This window comes from Rhinoraja longicauda, chromosome 16 (assembly GCF_053455715.1).
Source record: "Rhinoraja longicauda isolate Sanriku21f chromosome 16, sRhiLon1.1, whole genome shotgun sequence".
NCBI lineage: Eukaryota > Metazoa > Chordata > Chondrichthyes > Rajiformes > Arhynchobatidae > Rhinoraja > Rhinoraja longicauda.
Window position 1 is genome coordinate 598159 of NC_135968.1, and position 22612 is coordinate 620770.

The window sequence follows — 22612 nt, forward strand, 5'->3', positions numbered from 1 at the left end:
TCATAAGTTGTACATTCCTCTATGTAATCATGTACATCATAAGAGACAGAGTTTATTAATGTCCTGAATTTGTCTGGTGCATTGTCGCCACACTCATCAAGGAAGTTATTGAGTGTATGAAGCCAGTGCTTCCATTCCTTTGCTGCGGTAGGTGAGTTGGGATCCAGATCCAAGCGTTGTGGTTTCAATAGTTTCTCCATCTCGATGTCACACTGCTTAACTTCTGAGATTGAGTTGCTTAAATTGTTGTGAAGCAAATGAGAATTCCAATTTACTTAACTTTATTTAAGCTTTAAGCAACTCATTTCTGTAATACACATCTTCAAAGCGTCTGGAAATTATCGCTTATTCCGAGAGTCCGCCCGAGAGTCCCGCACATGCGCACACTTCAGGTACGAAAAGGCATTCAAAATGAAAGCATGCTACAATAGGAAGCTATTCATTGTACTCGGTGAACAGTCAGGCAATTTGCTCCTTGATTGTTCCAGCCGTTGTTTGCAAATAAAGGTTTAAACTTCTTGAAGAATTCTCCGTGTCATATGATTCACTCTCAGGTTTCGGTTACCACGACAAAATTGGCGCAGTCGGCAGGATCGGAAAGAGGTCCGTTCGGTAAAAGACGACCAGCCAAGGGCACTTCCTGGCCCCACAGGGGCTTCCGGGACAACAGGATAAGGGTGGCCACCCACAAAAAGATAGGCGGTTTTCCGCTTTATTTGGACTAATAACCTGTTGGAGACGGGAAGCCACTGGTGACACAGCAGCGTCTGGACAGCCAGAGGGCCTCTCCGATCCAAAGAAGCTGCCACTAAATTATTCCGAAAGGAGACCCGGAGGATTGCTCAAGAAGGCTGCGCAGTGGGGTAAGTAGAAAATGGTTAAGTCAAGAAAGTAGATTTTGTGTGATGTGAATAAGACGTCTTGTGGATAGCGCTCTAGTTAGCTAGGGGTCTGTACGGGCAGGATGAGACATTCTGTGGATACTGCTCTAGTTAGCTAGGGGTCTGTACGGGCAGGATGAGATGATCTGTGGATAGCACTCTAGGTATGGGCAGAATAGGTAAGGATAGGAAGAATCGAGACAATTAGACAATAGACAATAGACAATAGGTGCAGGAGTAGGCCATTCAGCCCTTCGAGCCAGCACCGCCATTCAATGCGATCATGGCTGATCACTATCAATCAGTACCCCGTTCCTGCCTTCTCCCCATACCCCCTCACTCCGCTATCCTTAAGAGCTCTATCCAGCTCTCTCTTGAAAGCATCCAACGAACTGGCCTCCACTGCCTTCTGAGGCAGATAATTCCACACCTTCACCACCCTCTGACTGAAAAAGTTCTTCCTCATCTCCGTTCTAAATGGCCTACCCCTTATTCTCAAACTGTGGCCCCTTGTTCTGGACTCCCCCAACATTGGGAACATGTTATCTGCCTCTAATGTGTCCAATCCCCTAATTATCTTATATGTTTCAATAAGATCCCCCCTCATCCTTCTAAATTCCAGTGTATACAAGCCCAATCGCTCCAGCCTTTCAACATACGACAGTCCCGCCATTCCGGGAATTAATCTAGTGAACCTACGCTGCACGCCCTCCATAGCAAGAATATCCTTCCTCAAATTTGGAGACCAAAACTGCACACAGTACTCCAGGTGCGGTCTCACCAGGGCCCGGTACAACTGTAGAAGGACCTCTTTGCTCCTATACTCAACTCCTCTTGTTACGAAGGCCAACATTCCATTGGCTTTCTTCACTGCCTGCTGAACCTGCATGCTTCCTTTCATTGACTGATGCACTAGGACACCCAGATCTCGTTGAACTCCCCCTCCTCCTAACTTGACACCATTCAGATAATAATCTGCCTTTCTATTCTTACTTCCAAAGTGAATAACCTCACACTTATCTACATTAAACTGCATCTGCCATGTATCCGCCCACTCACACAACCTGTCCAGGTCACCCTGCAGCCTTATTGCATCTTCCTCACAATTCACACTACCCCCCAACTTAGTATCATCTGCAAATTTGCTAATGGTACTTAGATAACATAAAAATTGCAAATTGTAAGGGACAAAGTAGAATTGGGGAAAACAATAAAAGTAATGTAAGAGGTAGTATAGTGACTATAGAAACGAGACGGAGTAAGAATAAGGACTGCGACTGGACTCATTGACAAGGTGCATTGAACATAATAAATACAATGAACAAGGTAACTAATTGAATTACTAAGTAGAAAGTTCCCTGTATCCAAAGAGGACATTAAAAAGAACTCTGAAAAAAGGGAAAAAAGGAAAGAAAATGTTGGCAGTAACAACAGACCTGGTTGAGACAACTGAAATAAGTAATGCACCGACACACAGTGAATCCTATGGCAGATCCAGATAGGGGCTGGAATATCCCATGCCAATAATGGACTACTGGACTAAATCTACATCACCTCTCTGGCTCCGACCTCACCCTCTCCGACCACTTAGCCATCACCATGACCGTCAACATTCCCACTCCAGCACCAAGGCAAAAACGCATAATCAACTTCCGTAAGCTAAACTCTTTCACCTACGTCGCTCTCATCCTCCATCTCCGAAAAAATGTCCACCTCTCCCTTTGTTGACCTCCACAGCCCCTCTACCCTCACTGACTACTACAACCACACTCTCTCCTCCTGCCTCCACCAGCTTGCACCTATAAAAACCAAAACAGTTTCCTTCACCCACTCTGCTCCCTGGTTTACCCCCGAACTCCGCCTGATGAAAACCCGTGCCCGCCAACTTGAAAGACTCCGCAACAAAACAGGTCTCACAATTCACTCCCAAGCCTGCAAAGACCACCTGCAGCACTCTCCCGCGCCCACTCCACCTACTACTCTCAAATAATTCACTCTGGCTCCGGAAACACAAAAGCACTCTTCTCTACAATAAACAAACTCCTCAGCCCCCTGGACACCACCTCCTAGTCATTCACAGTCGACAACTGCACCTCTTTCCTCTCATTCTTCCAAAGCAAAATAGACAACATCTACAGCAGCTTAACCACCACCGCACCTGCTCCCCCTCAAACCACCTGCCGCCCCTTATCCTGCCAACCCCTGTCTCAGTTCTCCCCTACCAACCTCTCTGAACTCAATTGTCATTCGGTACAGATACCGAACGAAATTACAGCAGTCACAGAACAGAACAAAAAAGGAAAGAACACAGGACACACGACCCCAACACAAACATCCATCACAGTGACTCTAAACACCCCCTCACTGTGATGGAAGGCAACAAAACTTCCACTCTCTTTCCCCCCCACGCCCACGGACAGGCAGCTCGACCCCAACCGAGGCGACCGACACGCACAGCCCCCGCAAAGGGATGGAAGCCCCCGCGGCCGAGCCGCACCGGGCACTGAAACGTCCCGCGGCCGAGCCGCGCCGGCGATGTTAAATCCAGCGGCCGAGCCGCGCGACGGGCGATGGAAGGCCCCGCGGGCGATGGAAGGCCCCGCGGCTGAGCCGCACCGAGCGCTGAACCGTTCTGCGGCCGAGCCGCACCGAGCGATGGAAGGCCGCGCCGGGCGCTAAACCGTTCCGCGGCCGAGCCGCGTCGGACGATGGAAGGCCCCGCGTCCGAGCCGCACCGAGCGCTGAAAAAGTGCCGCGGCCGTACCGGGCGATGGAAGGCCCCGCGGCCGTGCCGTACCAGGCACTGTTAAGTCCCGCAGCCGAGCCGCGCCGGGCACTGTTAGGTCCCGCGGCCGAGCCGCGCCGGCGATGTTAAGTCCAGCGGCAGAGCCGCGCCGGGCAATGGAAGGCCCCGCGGGCGATGGAAGGCCCCTCGGCCGAGCCGCGCCCCGGGGAAGAGACCTAAAAAAAGAAAGGTTTCCCCCACCCCCCACCCCACCCCACCCCCGCACACATACACAGCCAAAAACAGAAACAAAAACCATCCCAACACCGACACACAAACAAAAAAAAAGGAAAAAAGACAAGCAGACTGCCAGTGAGCCGCAGCCGTTAGGCCCAGCCACACGTGACCAGCCCAGCCACACGTGACCAGCCTCACAGGAATGAAAACTGCCACCTGCTCTCTGGACCCCATCCCCTCCAGCTTTGTCAAGGCCTGCCTTCCTGCTCTCCACTTATCACTGCAACAATAAACTCCTCCCTGTCTACTGGCATCGTCCCACCATCCCTCAAAATCGCTGCTGTCACCCCTATTCTGAAAAAACCTGGACAACCCTGACACCCCAAACAACTTCAGACCAATCTCCAACCTACCCTTTCTGTCCAAAGTTTTGGAACGCGCTGTAGACTCTCAACTCAAACATCACCTCTCTGCCAATAACCTGTATGAAACATTCCAATCCGGATTCCGTTCCAACCACAGTACTGAAACTGCACTCCTCAAAATCACCAACGACCTTCTCCTCTCCTCTGACGCCGGTAACCTCAACATTCTCATCCTCCTCGACCTCAGCGCCGCCTTTGACACCATCAATCACTCCATCCTCCTCACCCGACTTGAAACCACCTTTAACATCACCGGCACTGCCCTCTCTTGGATCAAATCATACCTCTCCGACAGGCACCAGTTCATCTCCATTAATAACTGCAAATCACCCACCGCTCCCCTCCCCCAAGGTGTCCCCCAAGGTTCAGTTCTCAGCCCCCTCCTCTTCATCCTGTACCTGTTCCCCCTTGGTCACTTAATCCGCCGTCATGGTCTCCAATTCCACTGCTTCGCCGATGATATCCAGCTCCTCATCTCCACCAAGTCAATCTCCACCGCTACACACTCTATCCTGACAAACTGCATCACTGAAATAAAATCTTGGCTTCAAACCAATTTCCTCAAACTAAACTGTGACAAATCCAAAATCATCATCATTGGACCAAAAACACTCACCAAATCCACCCACAACTTCATCGACGGTTTCTCAGTATCCACCTCCCCTCACATCCGGAATCTTGGCATCATCTTTGATCAAACCCTCTCCTTCGACAAACACACTAAACACATCACCAAGACAGCCTTCTTCCACCTCAAAAACATCGCCCGTCTCCGTCCATCCCTCTCCACAGTTGCAGAAACCCTCATCCACGGCTTCATCACCTCCCGTCTGGACTACCGTAACAGCCTCCTCTATGGTTCACCCTCAAAATTCATTAATAAACTCCAATACATCCAGAACTCCGCTGCCCGTCTACTCACCCACTCCTCGACCCGTGACCACATCACCCCCGTCCTTTACAAGCTCCATTGGCTCCCCATCCCCTAGAGAATCCAGTACAAAATCCTCCTCATGACCTACAAAGCCCTCCATAACCTGGCCCCATCCTACCTGACTGACCTCCTCCACAGACACACTCCCACCCGCACCCTCCGCTCTGCTGCTGCTAACCTCCTGTCCCCCCCCATCCGGATCAAATTCAGATCCTGGGGGGACAGGGCTTTCTCCATCGCTGCTCCCACCCTCTGGAACTCACTACCTCAAACCATCAGAGACTCCTCCTCACTCACCACATTCAAAACATCACTTAAGACTCACCTGTTCAACACTGCCTTCAACCACTGACCGTTGCTTCTCCTTATCCTTCCTTTTTTGTTCGTTTATTTATTTATTTTTATGTTTTACTTACTCTGTAAAGCGTCTTTGAGTTTCCAGAAATGCGCTATACAAATGAAATGTATTATTATTATTAATCTGCTAGGCAGAAATGCCCTGTTGAAACTGGAATTATAACTGGACTGTACCAGAAATGGTTTGAGTGTGGAAAGGACAAATGCCCAATTGGTAGAACAGGAAGTTAGAAAAACCAACGTCTTTTTGATAGGAGATATAGAGGATCAAATTTGGGAAACGTGGAAAAAGTGGGAAGGGGGCGTGCTGGCCATATTGCCCGAAGCAGCCATTTGACGAAAGTCAGGATGCAGCACAGGAGAGACAGGCGTGCTGGGACACGTGGCCAGCACCACCTGAAGGCAGAAGCAATAATAATTGGAAAACAAGGGGCAGCCTTGCAGATTAAATGGAATGCCTTTTTGGAGAAGTGGTACAGGGTGCCAGGAGCTGCACCTCATGTGACATTGCTTGTGAACGAGGGACACCAGTCTAAAGACTTGGGGGCTCCTGGTGAAACAAGCAGACACTGTCACTAACTGGGAAATGATTACACCAAAAGTAATTTCGGCACGGTGGCGCAGCGGTAGAGTTGCTGCCTTGCAGCGAATGCAGCGCCGGAGACTCGGGTTCGATCCTGACTACGGGCGCCGTCTGTACAGAGTTTGTACGTTCTCCCCGTGACCTGCGTGGGTTTTCCCCGTGACCTGCGTGGGTTTTCCCCTTCGGTTTCCTCCCACACTCCAAAGACGTACAGGTATGTAGGTTAATTGGCTGGGCAAATGTAAAAAGAATAGTCGGTGTAGGATAGTGTTAGTGTGCAGGGATCGCTGGGCGGCGCAGACCCGGTGGGCCGAAGGGCCTGTTTCTGTGCTGTATCTCTAAATCTAAAAAAAAAATCTATGGAAATCTGAAAACAATAATCACATCAAGATATTAGTGAATATAGATAAGGTGGGATCAACAAAAGAGGTCAAAATTAACCCCCAGCAAGATCCCCTTTGTTATCTACTCTGGGGCTGTAGAAAGCATCTTGTCCAGAAACATCACAATCTAGTTTGGGAATAGCTCTGCCCAGGACAGGAAGGCTCTGCGGAGAGTAGTGCGTTCGGCTGAACGCACTATGGGAACTACACTCGCCCCCCTGCAGGACCTATACATCAAGAGGTGCAGATCCAGAGCCAGCAACATTATGGGGGACCCCTACCACCCCAGCAACGGATTGTTCCAGCTGCTACAGTCAGGCAAACACCTCCGCTGTCACGCTGTGAAAACAGAGAGGATGAGACGGAGTTTCTTCCCACAGGCCATCAGGACTGTTAACTCTCATATCACCAGGGACTAATTTAATTTACTGTATTAATTTATTTTTTGTGTTAAAATTTCTCTTTTCTATTCTGTTTTGTAGTTTTAGCACAATCCGCAGGCGTTGCCACTTTCATTTCACTGCACATCTTGTATATGTATGTGACAAATAAAGTTGACTTGACTTGACTTGAAGAAAGGATAAGGTCGGACAAAGGAGGAAGGGTTAAATAGGTTGCCACCTAGTCTGTGGTCGCGACATGACACAGATGTTGGAAAGGTAAAGTCCGCAAATCCGGTAGAAATAGGACTGAAGCAGGGAGCGATTCCGCCAAGGAGACCGCAGTAAAGTTGACTTGACTTGGATAGATTAGGCGAGTGGGCAAATGTATGGCAGATGCAATATAATGTGGATAAATGTGACGTTATCCACTTTGGCGGCAAGAACAGGAAAGCAAAGTATTACCTGAATGGTGACCGATTAGGAGAAGGGGAGATGCAACGTGACCTGGGTGTCATGGTGCACCAGTCATTGAAAGCAAGCATACAGGTGCAGCAGGCAGTGAAGAAAGCGAATGGTATGTTGGCATTCATAGCAAGAGGATTTGAGTTTAGGAGCAGGGAGGTTCTGCAGTTGTACAGGGCATTGGTGAGACCGCACCTGGAGTATTGTGTGCAGTTTTGGTCTCCTAATCTGAGGAAAGACGTTCTTGCCTTAGAGAGAGTACAGAGAAGGTTCACCAGATTGATCCCTGGGATGGCGGGACTTTCATATGAAGAAAGACTGGATAGACTAGGCTTGTATGCTGGAATTTAGAAGACTGAGGGGGGATCTTATAGAAACATATAAAATTCTTAAGGGGTTGGAGAGGCTAGATGCGGGAAGATTGTTCCCAATGTTGGGGGAGTCCAGAACCAGGGGTCACAGCTTAAGGATAAGGGGGAAGTCTTTTAGGACCGAGATGAGAAAAAATTTCTTCACACAGAGAGTGGTGAGTCTGTGGAATTCTCTGCCACAGAAGGTAGTTGAGGCCAGTTCATTGGCTATATTTAAGAGGCAGTTAGATGTGGCCCTTGTGGCTAAAGGGATCAGGGGGTATGGAGAGAAGGCAGGTACAGGTTACTGAGCTGGATGATTACCCATGATCATATTGAATTGCGGTGCAGGCTCGAAGGGCCGATTGGCCTACTCCTGCACCTATTTTCTATGTTTCTAGTACCTCCTGAAACCAGAGGCAGAGGAACGTATAGCACCAACTATACAGGGCCTGCTGGAGGTGGGAGTCCTTGTTAAAACAAGTAACCCCTGCAACACCCTGCTGCTACCGGTTTTGAAAGCGGACAAGTCCAGGTGGAGACTAGTACATGATCTGTGAGCGGTCAAGGAGGTGGTGAGAGATATGGCCAGCGCTGGGCCCCAATCCACACTCACTGCTGCCTAATGTTCCACCAGAGGCAAATTGCTTCTCAGTTATAGATCTTTGTTCGGCCTTTTTCAATGTGCCCTTAGCAGATCATCATCATCATCATCATATATATACAGCCGGAAACAGGCCTTTTCGGCCCACCAAGTCCGTGCCGCCCAGCGATCCCCGTACATTAACACTATCCTACACCCACTAGGGACAATTTTTTTTTAACATTTACCCAGCCAATTAACCTACATACCTGTACGTCTTTGGAGTGTGGGAGGAAACCGAAGATCTCGGAGAAAACCCACGCAGGTCACGGGGAGAACGTACAAACTCCTTACAGTGCAGCGCCCGTAGTCAGGATCGAACCTGAGTCTCCGGTGCTGCATTCGCTGTAAAGCAGCAACTCTACCGCTGCGCCACCGTGCCGCCCGTCCGCCCGTCAGTATTTGTTTGCTTTTATCTATAGGGGTATTCAATACACTTATACTAGGATCTGCAGGGATTCAAGCACTTGCCCCATGTCTTCAACCCAGTATTAAAGGCAGATTTGGAAGGCATACCCTTAGAAAGTACATTAATACAATAAGTGGATGATTTGTTGGTTTTTTCCCAAAAGTAAGGAGTAATGTGAGCGAGACACCCTGACACTCTTGGAAAGGCTGGCGTGCGGAGGCCATAGTGTGTCCAGGAAGAAGTTGCAGTTCTGTGAGCAACAGGTGGAATATTTAGGACGATCAATCTCCAAAGGAGTAAAGCCTATAGCACCGGATCAAATTGAGGCAATAATCAAAGCTCCCAAACCTCAAACAGTAAGACAGGTGATGACATTTTTGGGAATGGCCAGGATACAGTTCAGATTGGATTGGAGAGTATGCTGAAATTGTGATGCCATTAAGGAAAATAATGAAGGAGGCAGGGCACACAAGCCTAAGAAATGTTCTGCAATGGAATGATGAGGCGGAAGCAGCGTATAACACCATTAAGCAGGAATTACAGTCAGCTCCAGCACTAGCCCTGCCAAACTATGAGAAGGCCTTTCACCTGTATGTTTCCAACAGGCAGGAGGGCTACGCTGCAGCAGTACCGACACAGGAAACGGGCATTTGTAATGCAAAGCGGCCTATAGCATATTACAGTACAAAATTGGATGAGGTGGCTCAGGGATACCCGCCCTGCTATTAAGGACTGGCCGCGTTACACTATGCATATGAAAAAGCATCATCTGTGATCATGGCTTATCCCGTGATCATATACACACACCACAAAGTAGTAGAACTATTGGAAAAGGGAACATTTGTGTTGACGCCGGCCAGGATCGCCGCGTTTCAGATGTTAACATTTTCAGATATTACTATCCAAAGATGTACCACAAGTAACATAGCTGATTATGTCCCGCTTGATCATGAGGGAGAGCCCCATGACTGTGTAGGAGAAACTATGGTATTTTCTAAGTTAAGAGCGGATTTACAGTCAGAACCATTGAACGACGAGGTCAAACAAGTTTTGTTTGTGGATGGTTCTTGTTATAGAGATCACAATGGCAATCATGCAGGGTTTGCAGTGGTGGAACAGGACCAATCAGGTTTTCAAACAATCAAATTGGAGGCTTGTCTGCAACCATGATCAGCCCAGTTGGCAGAAATTAAGGCTTTAACAGCAGCATGTGAAATGATGGAAGGTCAGAAAGTTGATATTTACACAGATTCAGCATATGCACATGGGGTCTGTCATTTGTTTGAGGCAATCTGGAAACAAAGGGGTTTCAAGGAAAAGCAATGGGGACCCAATACAACATTATCAGCAAATCTCAGGCCTGATAAGGGCATTGACGAAGCCTTGGGCACTAGCTATCGTTAAATGCCAGGCACATAAGAAGGGAAATGACAATGATAACCAAGGGAAATCATGCCGCGGATGAAGCAGACGTCATTGTACCTTAGGTAAGCCTGGATTTAGAACCCACAAAGGAAGATATCATCGAGATGCAAGGTAAGGCAACCTTAGCTGAGCAAACAATGTGGAGGCAGAGGGGAGCTAAGCAAAACTTGGAGGGCCTGTGGACAACTGAAGGTTTGTTGGTAGCATCCACACCTTTGCTGACCATTCTCATCTCAGAAGCGCATGGATTACACTATTGCGCAAGGGGAGGTTATAAGGGTAAAAAAAGGTTACCCTATCTACAGTGAGTCTGAAGAAGGGTCTCGACCCGAAACGTCACCCATTCCTTCTCTCCTGAGATGCTGCCTGACCTGCTGAGTTACTCCAGCATTTTGTGAAATAAATACCGTTGATTTGTACCAGCATCTGCAGTTATTTTCTTACACACCGTATCTACAGGCTTCGGTAGATCACATTTTGTCACAATGTGAGATATGTGCTCAAAACAATGTCAAAAAGGGAATAACAACACCTATAGGTCACATACTTGTGCCCAAGGGACCATTTAGGCACTTGGTGATCGACAATGTGGACATGATAAAGACGGTAAGAGGGAAAAGGTACATGCGGGTAGTAATTGATAGATTTAGCAGATGGGTGGAGGCAGTACCTTCCCAAGGATTTAGATGCAGGGACTGTAGTAAAGTTTCTGACGAATGAAGTAATCCTACGGTTTGGAATACCTACAGAAATTAGCTCTGACAATGGAGCAGCCTTTATCCAGAAAGTAGTCAAGTTGGTGATGCAGGCCCTGGGGCGTATACCACCCTCAGTCTCATGGCATGGTGGAAAGAATTAATGGAACGTTGAAGGCTAAGCTGAATAAGATTTGTGCAACCACAAAATTAAACTGGATTGATGCCCTGCCACTGGCGTTGATGAGCTGTTGCATACAAACTAATCGAATAACTCACTTGACACCACATGAGATGCTCACTGGCAGACCCATGCCAGTGCCCAAATGGAGAGATCCCTACAACGGACCAAGTTCGGAACAATTAGAGGTAAAACTTAAGCAGTATTTGCAACAGCTAACTGATATACAAGTCTATTATGCAAATAGAAGTGTGACTGTTAAAGGGGTCCATTTATGGAATAGTTGCAACAATGAATTAAAAGAATGTAGTAATAGGTGTAAATTCAAGAAAATTTTCAGAAATATTATGTTTGAAAGATACAAAATATGTGATCGGCACTGAGAAATGACTGACATGATAGAAATGATGGTTCTCGACTATATTTGTGTTTCCATAATTTGTTTATCTGCCTCTAACCTATGATGTTTTTTAAAAAAAATTATATTTTGTTAAGTGATATAGGGTAGGCATAATAAGCTTTGGCTTCTGCCTAAACCTGCTGCCTGTACCTAGAATAGGCTTGCATTTCACCCGACACCTGCTGGATCTCCCAGTTGCCAACCATTTTAACTCCCCTTCCCACTCCCACACTGATCTTTCTGTCCTGGGATGGCAGGACTTTCATATGAAGAAAGACTGGATAGTCTAGAATTTAGAAGACTGAGGGGGGATCTTATTGAAACATATAAAATTCTTAAGGGGTTGGAGAGGCTAGATGCGGGAAGATTGTTCCCGATGTTGGGGAAGTCCAGAACCAGGGGTCACAGCTTAAGTGCTGGGACCCCAGTTATTTACAGTGTATATTAATGATTTGGACGAGGGAATTGAATGCAACATCTCTAAGTTTGCGGATGACACGAAGCTGGGTGGCAGTGTTAGCTGCGAGGAGGATGCTAGGAGGCTGCAGAGTGACTTGGATAGATTAGGCGAGTGGGCAAATGCATGGCAGATGCAATATAATGTGGATAAATGTGAGGTTATCCACTTTGGTGGCAAGAACAGGAAAGCAGAGTATTACCTGAATGGTGACCGATTAGGAGAAGGGGAGATGCAACGTGACCTGGGTGTCATGGTGCACCAGTCATTGAAAGCAAGCGTACAGGTGCAGCAGGCAGTGAAGAAAGCGAATGGTATGTTGGCATTCATAGCAAGAGGATTTGAGTTTAGGAGCAGGGAGGTTCTACCGCAGTTGTACAGGGTGAGACCGCACCTGGAGTATTGTGTGCAGTTTTGGTCTCCTAATCTGAGGAAAGACGTTCTTGCCTGAGAGGGAGTACAGAGAAGGTTCACCAGATTGATCCCTGGGATGGCGGGACTTTCATATGAAGAAAGACTGGATAGACTAGGCTTGTACTCGCTGGAATTTAGAAGACTGAGGGGGGATCTTATAGAAACATATAAAATTCTTACGGGGTTGGAGAGGCTAGATGCGGGAAGATTGTTCCCGATGTTGGGGGAGTCCAGAACCAGGGGTCACAGCTTAAGGATAAGGGGGAAGTCTTTTAGGACCGAGATGAGAAAACATTTCTTCACACAGAGAGTGGTGAGTCTGTGGAATTCTCTGCCACAGAAGGTAGTTGAGGCCAGTTCATTGGCTATATTTAAGAGGCAGTTAGATGTGGCCCTTGTGGCTAAAGGGATCAGGGGGTATGGAGAGAAGGCAGGTACAGGTTACTGAGCTGGATGATTACCCATGATCATATTGAATTGCGGTGCAGGCTCGAAGGGCCGATTGGCCTACTCCTGCACCTATTTTCTATGTTTCTATGTCCTGGGCCTCCTCCATTGCCAGACTGAGGTGACACGCAAACTGGAGGAACAGCACCTCACAACTCGCAGCCCAATGACATGAACATTGAATTCTCCAAATTAATCACGTCCTGGAGTCTGTCCCAACTCCATCTCTTTGTTCCAGCTTTCTCCCCCGACTCCATCAGTCCAAAGAAGGGTCCAGACCCGATACGTCACCTGTCCATTCCCCTCCAAAGTGCCAGTAGAACTCAGTCGGTCAGCCATCCATGGTGGGAAACGGATGGAGAAGTGTTCCTAATATCTGCTCTCCTTGGCCCTGTTGAGGAGCAGACAACCAACAGTACCGGCATCATCTCATTCATACTGTACCCAAGCGAAAATGCAAAAACTGGGCCAAGCTGCCCACAGCCGACTGCTCACAGTACTAGCTGGCTGCGACTGGCCCCAAAACTTAAGGGCATTTTAAAGATTTTGTTTTAAAGAAAGTCTTGACACATTTGTGCCTTACGTAACAAATAAAGCAAGTTTCTCCTGAACTCGCTGTGTTCTTCGGAATTCTTCAGGATTCATGTTGTGCTAACAACAATGAAAGAAAATGCCAGCCATCTCCAGAAATGATGTAGAATGATTCTCGCCTCCATGCATATCTGTAGCCATAGGGCAGTCGGACACCTCCCCACTACTTCAAAGATAGTTCCTGCAGTTGGGAATATCGTTTGGGTGCTGTTGTATTTTATTTGGTTTAATTGAATGAATGAATGAATAAGTTTATTGGTCAAGTATGTACACAGACAAGGAATCTGCCTTGGTGCTCCGCTCGCAAGTAACAACACGAACATACTTTAAACAATTGAGAATACAGCATAAAACATTAAGAATACAACATTAGGGTTTAAACCAGAGCGAAAGAGACTACAGACTTTTGGTTATTGAGTAGAGCTACTACTCGCAGAAAAATAGCTGTTTTTATGTCTCGCTGTGGCTGCTTTGACAGTTCAGAGTCACCTTCCAGAGCAAAGTGCTTCAAAGAGTTTGTGGTGAGAGGGGTCAGAGATGATCTTGCCCGCTCACTTCCTAGCCCTTGCAGTGTAGTTCGTCGATGGGGGAAGGTTGCAGCCAACAACCATCTCAGCTGATCGACCGATTCGTTGCAGCCTCTGGATGTCGTGCTTGGTGGCTGAGCCAAACCAGACCACGATGGAGAAGGTGAAGACGGATTCAACAATGGCAATATAGAATCATCAGTCTGAAGAAGGGTCTCGACCAGAAACGTCACCCATTCCTTCTCTCCTGAGATGCTGCCTGACCTGCTGAGTTATTCCAGCATTTTGTGAATAAATTCCTTCGATTTGTACCAGCATCTACAGTTATTTTCTTGCAATATAGAATTGGATCATCATTGCCTGTGGCAGATTGTGGCAAACTAAACTCAACCATCCCGCCTCCAGGGGGCGCTACAGCCGGAGGACCAGAGGCGCTGCACAGCGTCCTCCCACTGGCAGGAGGCGCTGCAGTCAGAGGAACAGAGGCCTCCTTCCCTCATTCACTCACTCACATCCCTCTGCTCAGGTCGCCGGCCGCAGGATCGCCCTCGGTAATGGGGGAGGGGGTGGAGGAAAGGACACGGGGCCAATAGCGGCGACAGCTGTTCCCCAAAATAGCTGCAGGAGTTAGGCCATACTCTCGACCTAGTGTTATCGTCCGGATTCCCAATCTACAACATTGAAACTACTGAGGCCTGTCTATCGGACCACAGCGCTATCATTTTTGACGCATCTCTGCCTTTATCTCCCGCAAAATTTCATCTCCCTGTTCGTTACTCCCGCGACATAAATTCATTGACTGCCAGTAAATTCTCTGAGGCTCTCACAGCTGCCCCCAACATCTGCACTATTGAGGCTTCTCCCCCCCATCTCAGCACTGAGGATCTCACCTCTTTATTTAATATCACTTGCTCTTCCATCCTGGATTCTATCGCTCCCCTTAAAATGAAAAAGCCTAAGCCCAAAGGTCGGCCTTGGCTCAATGACACCACCAAAGCCCTAAGAAGGGAGTGCAGAAAATCAGAACGGAGGTGGAAATGTGACAAGCTTCAAATTTCCTTCGAAATTCTGAGAAACAATCTTCTCAAATACCAGGAAGCAGTAAAGTCTGCTAGAGCACAATACTTCACCGACCTTATCTCCAAAAACTCTCATAACTCCAAGGTCCTATTTAACACAATTACCTCTGTCATATGTCCCGCCCCCAGTACCAGCTTAGTTGGGTCCCCTGCTAAGTGCGAAGAATTCGCTAAATTTTTCACCAGCAAAGTTGAGAACATTAGAATGAACATTTCCCCTCCCACCCGTGACCTAGCTGTCTCACTAGTCTGTTCATCTAAATTGGACTGTTTTCAACCCGTCACTCTATCCTCCCTTGCAAAGCTTGTCTCTGCTATGAAACCTGCAACCTGCCCCCTTGATCCTGCCCCCACTGCCCTTCTGAAGGATGTCATTGCAATAGCCGGTCCCAGCATCCTCTCTATTAGCAACAGTTCTCTGGCCACTGGCACTGTTCCAACCTGTTTCAAGCACGCGGTGGTCCAGCCCCTACTGAAAAAACCTAACCTAGACCCCACCTTGCCTAGCAACTACAGACCCATTTCCAAACTGCCATTCCTGTCAAAAGTCCTTGAAAATTTGAGGAAGGATATTCTTGCTATGGAGGGCGTGCAGCGTAGGTTCACTAGATTAATTCCCGGAATGGCGGGACTGTCGTATGTTGAAAGGCTGGAGCGATTGGGCTTGTATACACTGGAATTTAGAAGGATGAGGGGGGATCTTATTGAAACATATAAGATAATTAGGGGATTGGACACATTAGAGGCAGATAACATGTTCCCAATGTTGGGGGAGTCCAGAACAAGGGGCCACAGTTTGAGAATAAGGGGTAGGCCATTTAGAACGGAGATGAGGAAGAACTTTTTCAGTCAGAGGGTGGTGAAGGTGTGGAATTCTCTGCCTCAGAAGGCAGTGGAGGCCAGTTCGTTGGATGCTTTCAAGAGAGAGCTGGATAGAGCTCTTAAGGATAGCGGAGTGAGGGGGTATGGGGAGAAGGCAGGAACGGGGTACTGATTGATAGTGATCAGCCATGATCGCATTGAATGGCGGTGCTGGCTCGAAGGGCTGAATGGCCTACTCCTGCACCTATTGTCTATTGTCTATTGTCTATAAAAGGCAATTCTAAACCAATTAGTGCCCTACCTACACCAAAATAGCATCCTGGAAAGTTTCCAGTCAGGTTTCAGAGCCCACCACAGCACAGAGTCTGCCTTGTTGAAGGTACACAATGACCTGCTTCTCGCCATCGACACCGGCGACTGTGCAATCCTGCTCCTTCTCGACCTCAGCGCAGCGTTCGATACAGTGGACCACACCATCCTCATTGACCGTCTCCGGTACGCGGTTGGCATTGATGGCACTGCCCTGAGCTGGTTCATTTCCTACCTCAAAGATAGGAGTTTCGCCATCAACATAGGCAGTTATTCCTCTTCTCCAGCTAGCCTCTCCTGCGGAGTTCCACAAGGCTCCATCCTAGGCCCCATTCTCTTCTCTCTATACATGCTCCCCCTTGGCCAAATCATTCAAAGGCACGGCATTTCTTTCCACTGCTATGCCGATAACACTCAGCTTTACCTCCCCCTGAAACCCAACAACCAGTCAAATTTAAACAGCCTCTTACACTGCCTTGAGGACATAAAATGTTGGATGGCACAGAACTTCCTCCAATTAAACGAGAGCAAGTCTGAGATCATCCTATTCGGCCCTCCCGACTCCATCAAATCGATAACAGGCAGTCTTGGAAGCCTATCCTGCCTAGTCAAACCGCATGTCAAAAACCTCGGCGTGATATTTGACTCTGCATTAAAATTTGACAAGCAAGTCAACGCTGTGGTAAAAGCCAGCTTCTTCCAACTTCGTACCATAGCTAAAATCAAACCTTTCCTCCAATTCGACGACACTGAAAAAATCATTCACGCTTTCATTTCCTCCCGCCTAGACTACTGCAACTCCCTATACACTGGGATCAGCCAATCATCCCTGTCCCGCCTGCAACTGGTCCAAAACGCCAGAGCGAGACTCCTGACGGGTACCCGTAAAAGGGACCACATCATGCCGATTCTGGCCTCTCTCCACTGGCTCCCTGTACGGTACAGAATCAACTTCAAGCTCCTCCTATTCACATATAAAGCCCTAAATGGACATTCCCCCCCCACATCAAAAATCTTCTAACCTACCTCTCTAACTCCAGGTCCCTTAGGTCGGCTGACTTGGGGCTACTCACTATCCCGCGGTCTAGGCTTAAGCTCAGGGGTGACCGCGCTTCTGCGGTTGCAGCTCCTAGACTGTGGAACAGCATCCCTCTCCCCATCAGAACTGCCCCCCTCCATCGACTCCTTTAAGTCCAGGCTCAAAACCTATTTCTACTCCCTAGCATTTGAGGCTCATTGAGGAGGCGCTGTGAACTGTTTTGTATGTGCTGTTATGTTTGTGTGCTACTGTATGTTTCATTTTTTTCTTTAGTACATAATCAGATGTACAGCACTTTGGTCAACGTGGGTTGGTTTTAAATGTGCTATACAAATAAAATTGACTTGACTTGACTTGACATCGCCCGGCTCGGTCACGGGACGTTTCAGCACCCGGTGCGGCTCGGCCGCGGGGCCTTCAATCGCCCGGCTCGGCCGCGGGACTTTTCAGCGCCCGGTGCGGCTTGGCCGCGGGGACTTCCATCCCCTTGCGGGGACTGTGCGTGTCGGTCGGGGACGAGCTGTCTGTCCGTGGGCGTGGGGAAGAGAGTGGAAGTTTTGTTGCCTCCATCACAGTGAGGGGGTGTTTGGAGTCACTGTGATGGATGTTTGTGTTGGGGTCATGTGTCTTGTGTTCTTTTTTTTTGTGTGTGACTGCAATATAATTTCGTTCGGTACCTCGGTACCGAATGACAAATAAAGCTCTGTATGTATTCCTGTATCTGAGTGACCTGCGGTGAGCGAGGGGAAGGCGAATCCCGTTGACCGCGGCCCGCCTCACGTGACCGGTTACCAGGCTCCGCTACCCCATTGACGGGCAGCGCCAGCGGCCAATGGGAGCGAGTCCCGCCCCACGGCCTCGACGTCACAAAGGACCAGGTACCGCCCCCTCCGGACGTCCGGCCAATCAGAGCCGCGTCCCCGCACCCCCCCTTCCTCCACCGCACAGATGAGCTCGTCTTATAATAGGTCGAGCTGCAGCCCCGCCTCTCGGACAGACAACGCCCTCCGCCAATCGGGGCAGCTCATACCGTCCTAGCAACCGTTGCCTGGGCGTGGCTGGTCAAACGGGCCACGTCCCGCCCCCGGGCCCCCAGAAGCTGCAGAGGGACAGGCAGCATCTCGGGAGAGAAGCAATGGGCGGCGTTTCGTGTCAAGACCCTCTCTCAGGTGAGAGTCGCAGGAAAGTGAAAGAGAGGTATAGACATTGATGTGGAGTGAAAAGCTTTTACATAGAAACACAAAAAAACAGGTGCAGGAGTCAGCTATTCGGCCCTTCAAGCCAGCACCGCCATTCAATATGATCAAGTCAAGTCAAGTCAAATTTATTTGTCACATACACATACACGATGTGCAGTGAAATGAAAGTGGCAATGCCTGCGGGTTGTGCACAAAAATCCACAATCATCCACAATCAGTACCCCGTTCCTGCTTTCTCCCCATATCCCTTGATTCCATTAGCACCAAGAGCTAAATCTAACTCTCTCTTGAAAACATCCAGTGAATCAGCCTCCACTGCCTTCGGTGGCAGAGAATTCCACAGATTCACAACTCTCTGGGTGAAGACGTTTTTCCTCATCTCAGTCCTAAATGGCCGACCCCTTATTCTTAAACTGTGACACCTGGTTGTGGACTCCCCCAACATCGGGAATATTTTACCTGCATCTGCCCTGTCGAATCCCTCAATAATTTTATATGTTTCTATAACGTCCCCTCTCACCCTTCTAAATTCCAGTGAATACAAGCCCAGTCGACATCATATGACAGTCCCAAAATCCCAGGAATTCACTTGGTGATCCTTCGCTGCACTCACTCAATAGCAATAATGTCCTTCATCAAATTAGGAGACCAAAACTGCACACAATACTCCAGGTGCGGTCTCACCAGGTCTCTGTATAATGCAGAAGGATCTATTTGCTCCTCTACTAAACTCTTCTCATTATGAAAGCCAACATGCCATGAGCTTTCTTCACTGCCTGCTCTACCTGCATGCTTACTTTCAGTGTCTGATGCACAAGGACATCCAGGTCTCGTTCTACTTCCCCTTTTCCTAACCTGACACCATTCAGATAATACAGAGTGCTGGAGTAACACATTATATTTCCTTATCTCTGTGTTGCACAAAGCCCAAGGTAACACAGATGAGAGGGGCCAAAGGGCCCTGTGTGGAGTTTTTACCTCACCTCCTCCCCCCCCCCCCCCCGTGGTGGACTGGATGCGGGTCAGGACAGGGGAGGCAAGCTCAGCCTTCCAAGCCTCAATCCAAGCTCAGCCTTCCTCCCGCGCATCCTAGCCCCGACGGGCCGAGTGCCGCCGCCATTCCCCCCCAACAACAGAGGGGAAATACACAGTAGAAAACTCTTCCAACCCCCCGAATTGTGCACGATCAGTTTGCATTTTTCTTTTTTTTAATATATACTGAGACTCCTCAACCTACGATGCTTCAACTCACGATATTTCGACTTTATAATGGTGCGGAAGTGATACACATTCGCACGGTAGAGTTGCTGCCTTACAGCGAACGCACCGCCGGAGACGCGGGTTCGATCCCGACTATAGGTGCTGTCTGTACGGAATCTGCACGTTCTCCCCGTGACCTGTGTAGGTTTTCTACGAGATCTTCGGTTTCCTCCCACACTCCAAAGACGTACAGGTTTGTAGGTTAATTGGTTTGGTAAATGTAAAAATTGTTCCTAGTGGGTATGGGATAGTGTTAGTGTGTGGGGTAGTCGCTGGTCGGCATGGACCCGGTGGGCTGAAAGGTCCTGTTTCTGCACAGTATCTCTGAACTAAACTAAACATTAAATAGAAACCGTGGTGTGGTGGCAACTTCAGTCCTTACACTGGGGGATCTTATTGAAACATATAAGATAATTAGGGGATTGGACACATTAGAGGCAGATAACATGTTCCCAATGTTGGGGGAGTCCAGAACAAGGGGCCACAGTTTGAGAATAAGGGGTAGGCCATTTAGAACGGAGATGAGGAAGAACTTTTTCAGTCAGAGGGTGGTGAAGGTGTGGAATTCTCTGCCTCAGAAGGCAGTGGAGGCCAGTTCGTTGGATGCTTTCAAGAGAGAGCTGGATAGAGCTCTTAAGGATAGCGGAGTGAGGGGGTATGGGGAGAAGGCAGGAACGGGGTACTGATTGATAGTGATCAGCCATGATCGCATTGAATGGCGGTGCTGGCTCGAAGGGCTGAATGGCCTACTCCTGCACCTATTGTCTATTGTCTATTGTCTATAAAAGGCAATTCTAAACCAATTAGTGCCCTACCTACACCAAAATAGCATCCTGGAAAGTTTCCAGTCAGGTTTCAGAGCCCACCACAGCACAGAGTCTGCCTTGTTGAAGGTACACAATGACCTGCTTCTCGCCATCGACACCGGCGACTGTGCAATCCTGCTCCTTCTCGACCTCAGCGCAGCGTTCGATACAGTGGACCACACCATCCTCATTGACCGTCTCCGGTACGCGGTTGGCATTGATGGCACTGCCCTGAGCTGGTTCATTTCCTACCTCAAAGATAGGAGTTTCGCCATCAACATAGGCAGTTATTCCTCTTCTCCAGCTAGCCTCTCCTGCGGAGTTCCACAAGGCTCCATCCTAGGCCCCATTCTCTTCTCTCTATACATGCTCCCCCTTGGCCAAATCATTCAAAGGCACGGCATTTCTTTCCACTGCTATGCCGATAACACTCAGCTTTACCTCCCCCTGAAACCCAACAACCAGTCAAATTTAAACAGCCTCTTACACTGCCTTGAGGACATAAAATGTTGGATGGCACAGAACTTCCTCCAATTAAACGAGAGCAAGTCTGAGATCATCCTATTCGGCCCTCCCGACTCCATCAAATCGATAACAGGCAGTCTTGGAAGCCTATCCTGCCTAGTCAAACCGCATGTCAAAAACCTCGGCGTGATATTTGACTCTGCATTAAAATTTGACAAGCAAGTCAACGCTGTGGTAAAAGCCAGCTTCTTCCAACTTCGTACCATAGCTAAAATCAAACCTTTCCTCCAATTCGACGACACTGAAAAAATCATTCACGCTTTCATTTCCTCCCGCCTAGACTACTGCAACTCCCTATACACTGGGATCAGCCAATCATCCCTGTCCCGCCTGCAACTGGTCCAAAACGCCAGAGCGAGACTCCTGACGGGTACCCGTAAAAGGGACCACATCATGCCGATTCTGGCCTCTCTCCACTGGCTCCCTGTACGGTACAGAATCAACTTCAAGCTCCTCCTATTCACATATAAAGCCCTAAATGGACATTCCCCCCCCACATCAAAAATCTTCTAACCTACCTCTCTAACTCCAGGTCCCTTAGGTCGGCTGACTTGGGGCTACTCACTATCCCGCGGTCTAGGCTTAAGCTCAGGGGTGACCGCGCTTCTGCGGTTGCAGCTCCTAGACTGTGGAACAGCATCCCTCTCCCCATCAGAACTGCCCCCCTCCATCGACTCCTTTAAGTCCAGGCTCAAAACCTATTTCTACTCCCTAGCATTTGAGGCTCATTGAGGAGGCGCTGTGAACTGTTTTGTATGTGCTGTTATGTTTGTGTGCTACTGTATGTTTCATTTTTTTCTTTAGTACATAATCAGATGTACAGCACTTTGGTCAACGTGGGTTGGTTTTAAATGTGCTATACAAATAAAATTGACTTGTCTTGACTTGACATCGCCCGGCTCGGTCACGGGACGTTTCAGCACCCGGTGCGGCTCGGCCGCGGGGCCTTCAATCGCCCGGCTCGGCCGCGGGACTTTTCAGCGCCCGGTGCGGCTTGGCCGCGGGGACTTCCATCCCCTTGCGGGGACTGTGCGTGTCGGTCGGGGACGAGCTGTCTGTCCGTGGGCGTGGGGAAGAGAGTGGAAGTTTTGTTGCCTCCATCACAGTGAGGGGGTGTTTGGAGTCACTGTGATGGATGTTTGTGTTGGGGTCATGTGTCTTGTGTTCTTTTTTTTTGTGTGTGACTGCAATATAATTTCGTTCGGTACCTCGGTACCGAATGACAAATAAAGCTCTGTATGTATTCCTGTATCTGAGTGACCTGCGGTGAGCGAGGGGAAGGCGAATCCCGTTGACCGCGGCCCGCCTCACGTGACCGGTTACCAGGCTCCGCTACCCCATTGACGGGCAGCGCCAGCGGCCAATGGGAGCGAGTCCCGCCCCACGGCCTCGACGTCACAAAGGACCAGGTACCGCCCCCTCCGGACGTCCGGCCAATCAGAGCCGCGTCCCCGCACCCCCCCTTCCTCCACCGCACAGATGAGCTCGTCTTATAATAGGTCGAGCTGCAGCCCCGCCTCTCGGACAGACAACGCCCTCCGCCAATCGGGGCAGCTCATACCGTCCTAGCAACCGTTGCCTGGGCGTGGCTGGTCAAACGGGCCACGTCCCGCCCCCGGGCCCCCAGAAGCTGCAGAGGGACAGGCAGCATCTCGGGAGAGAAG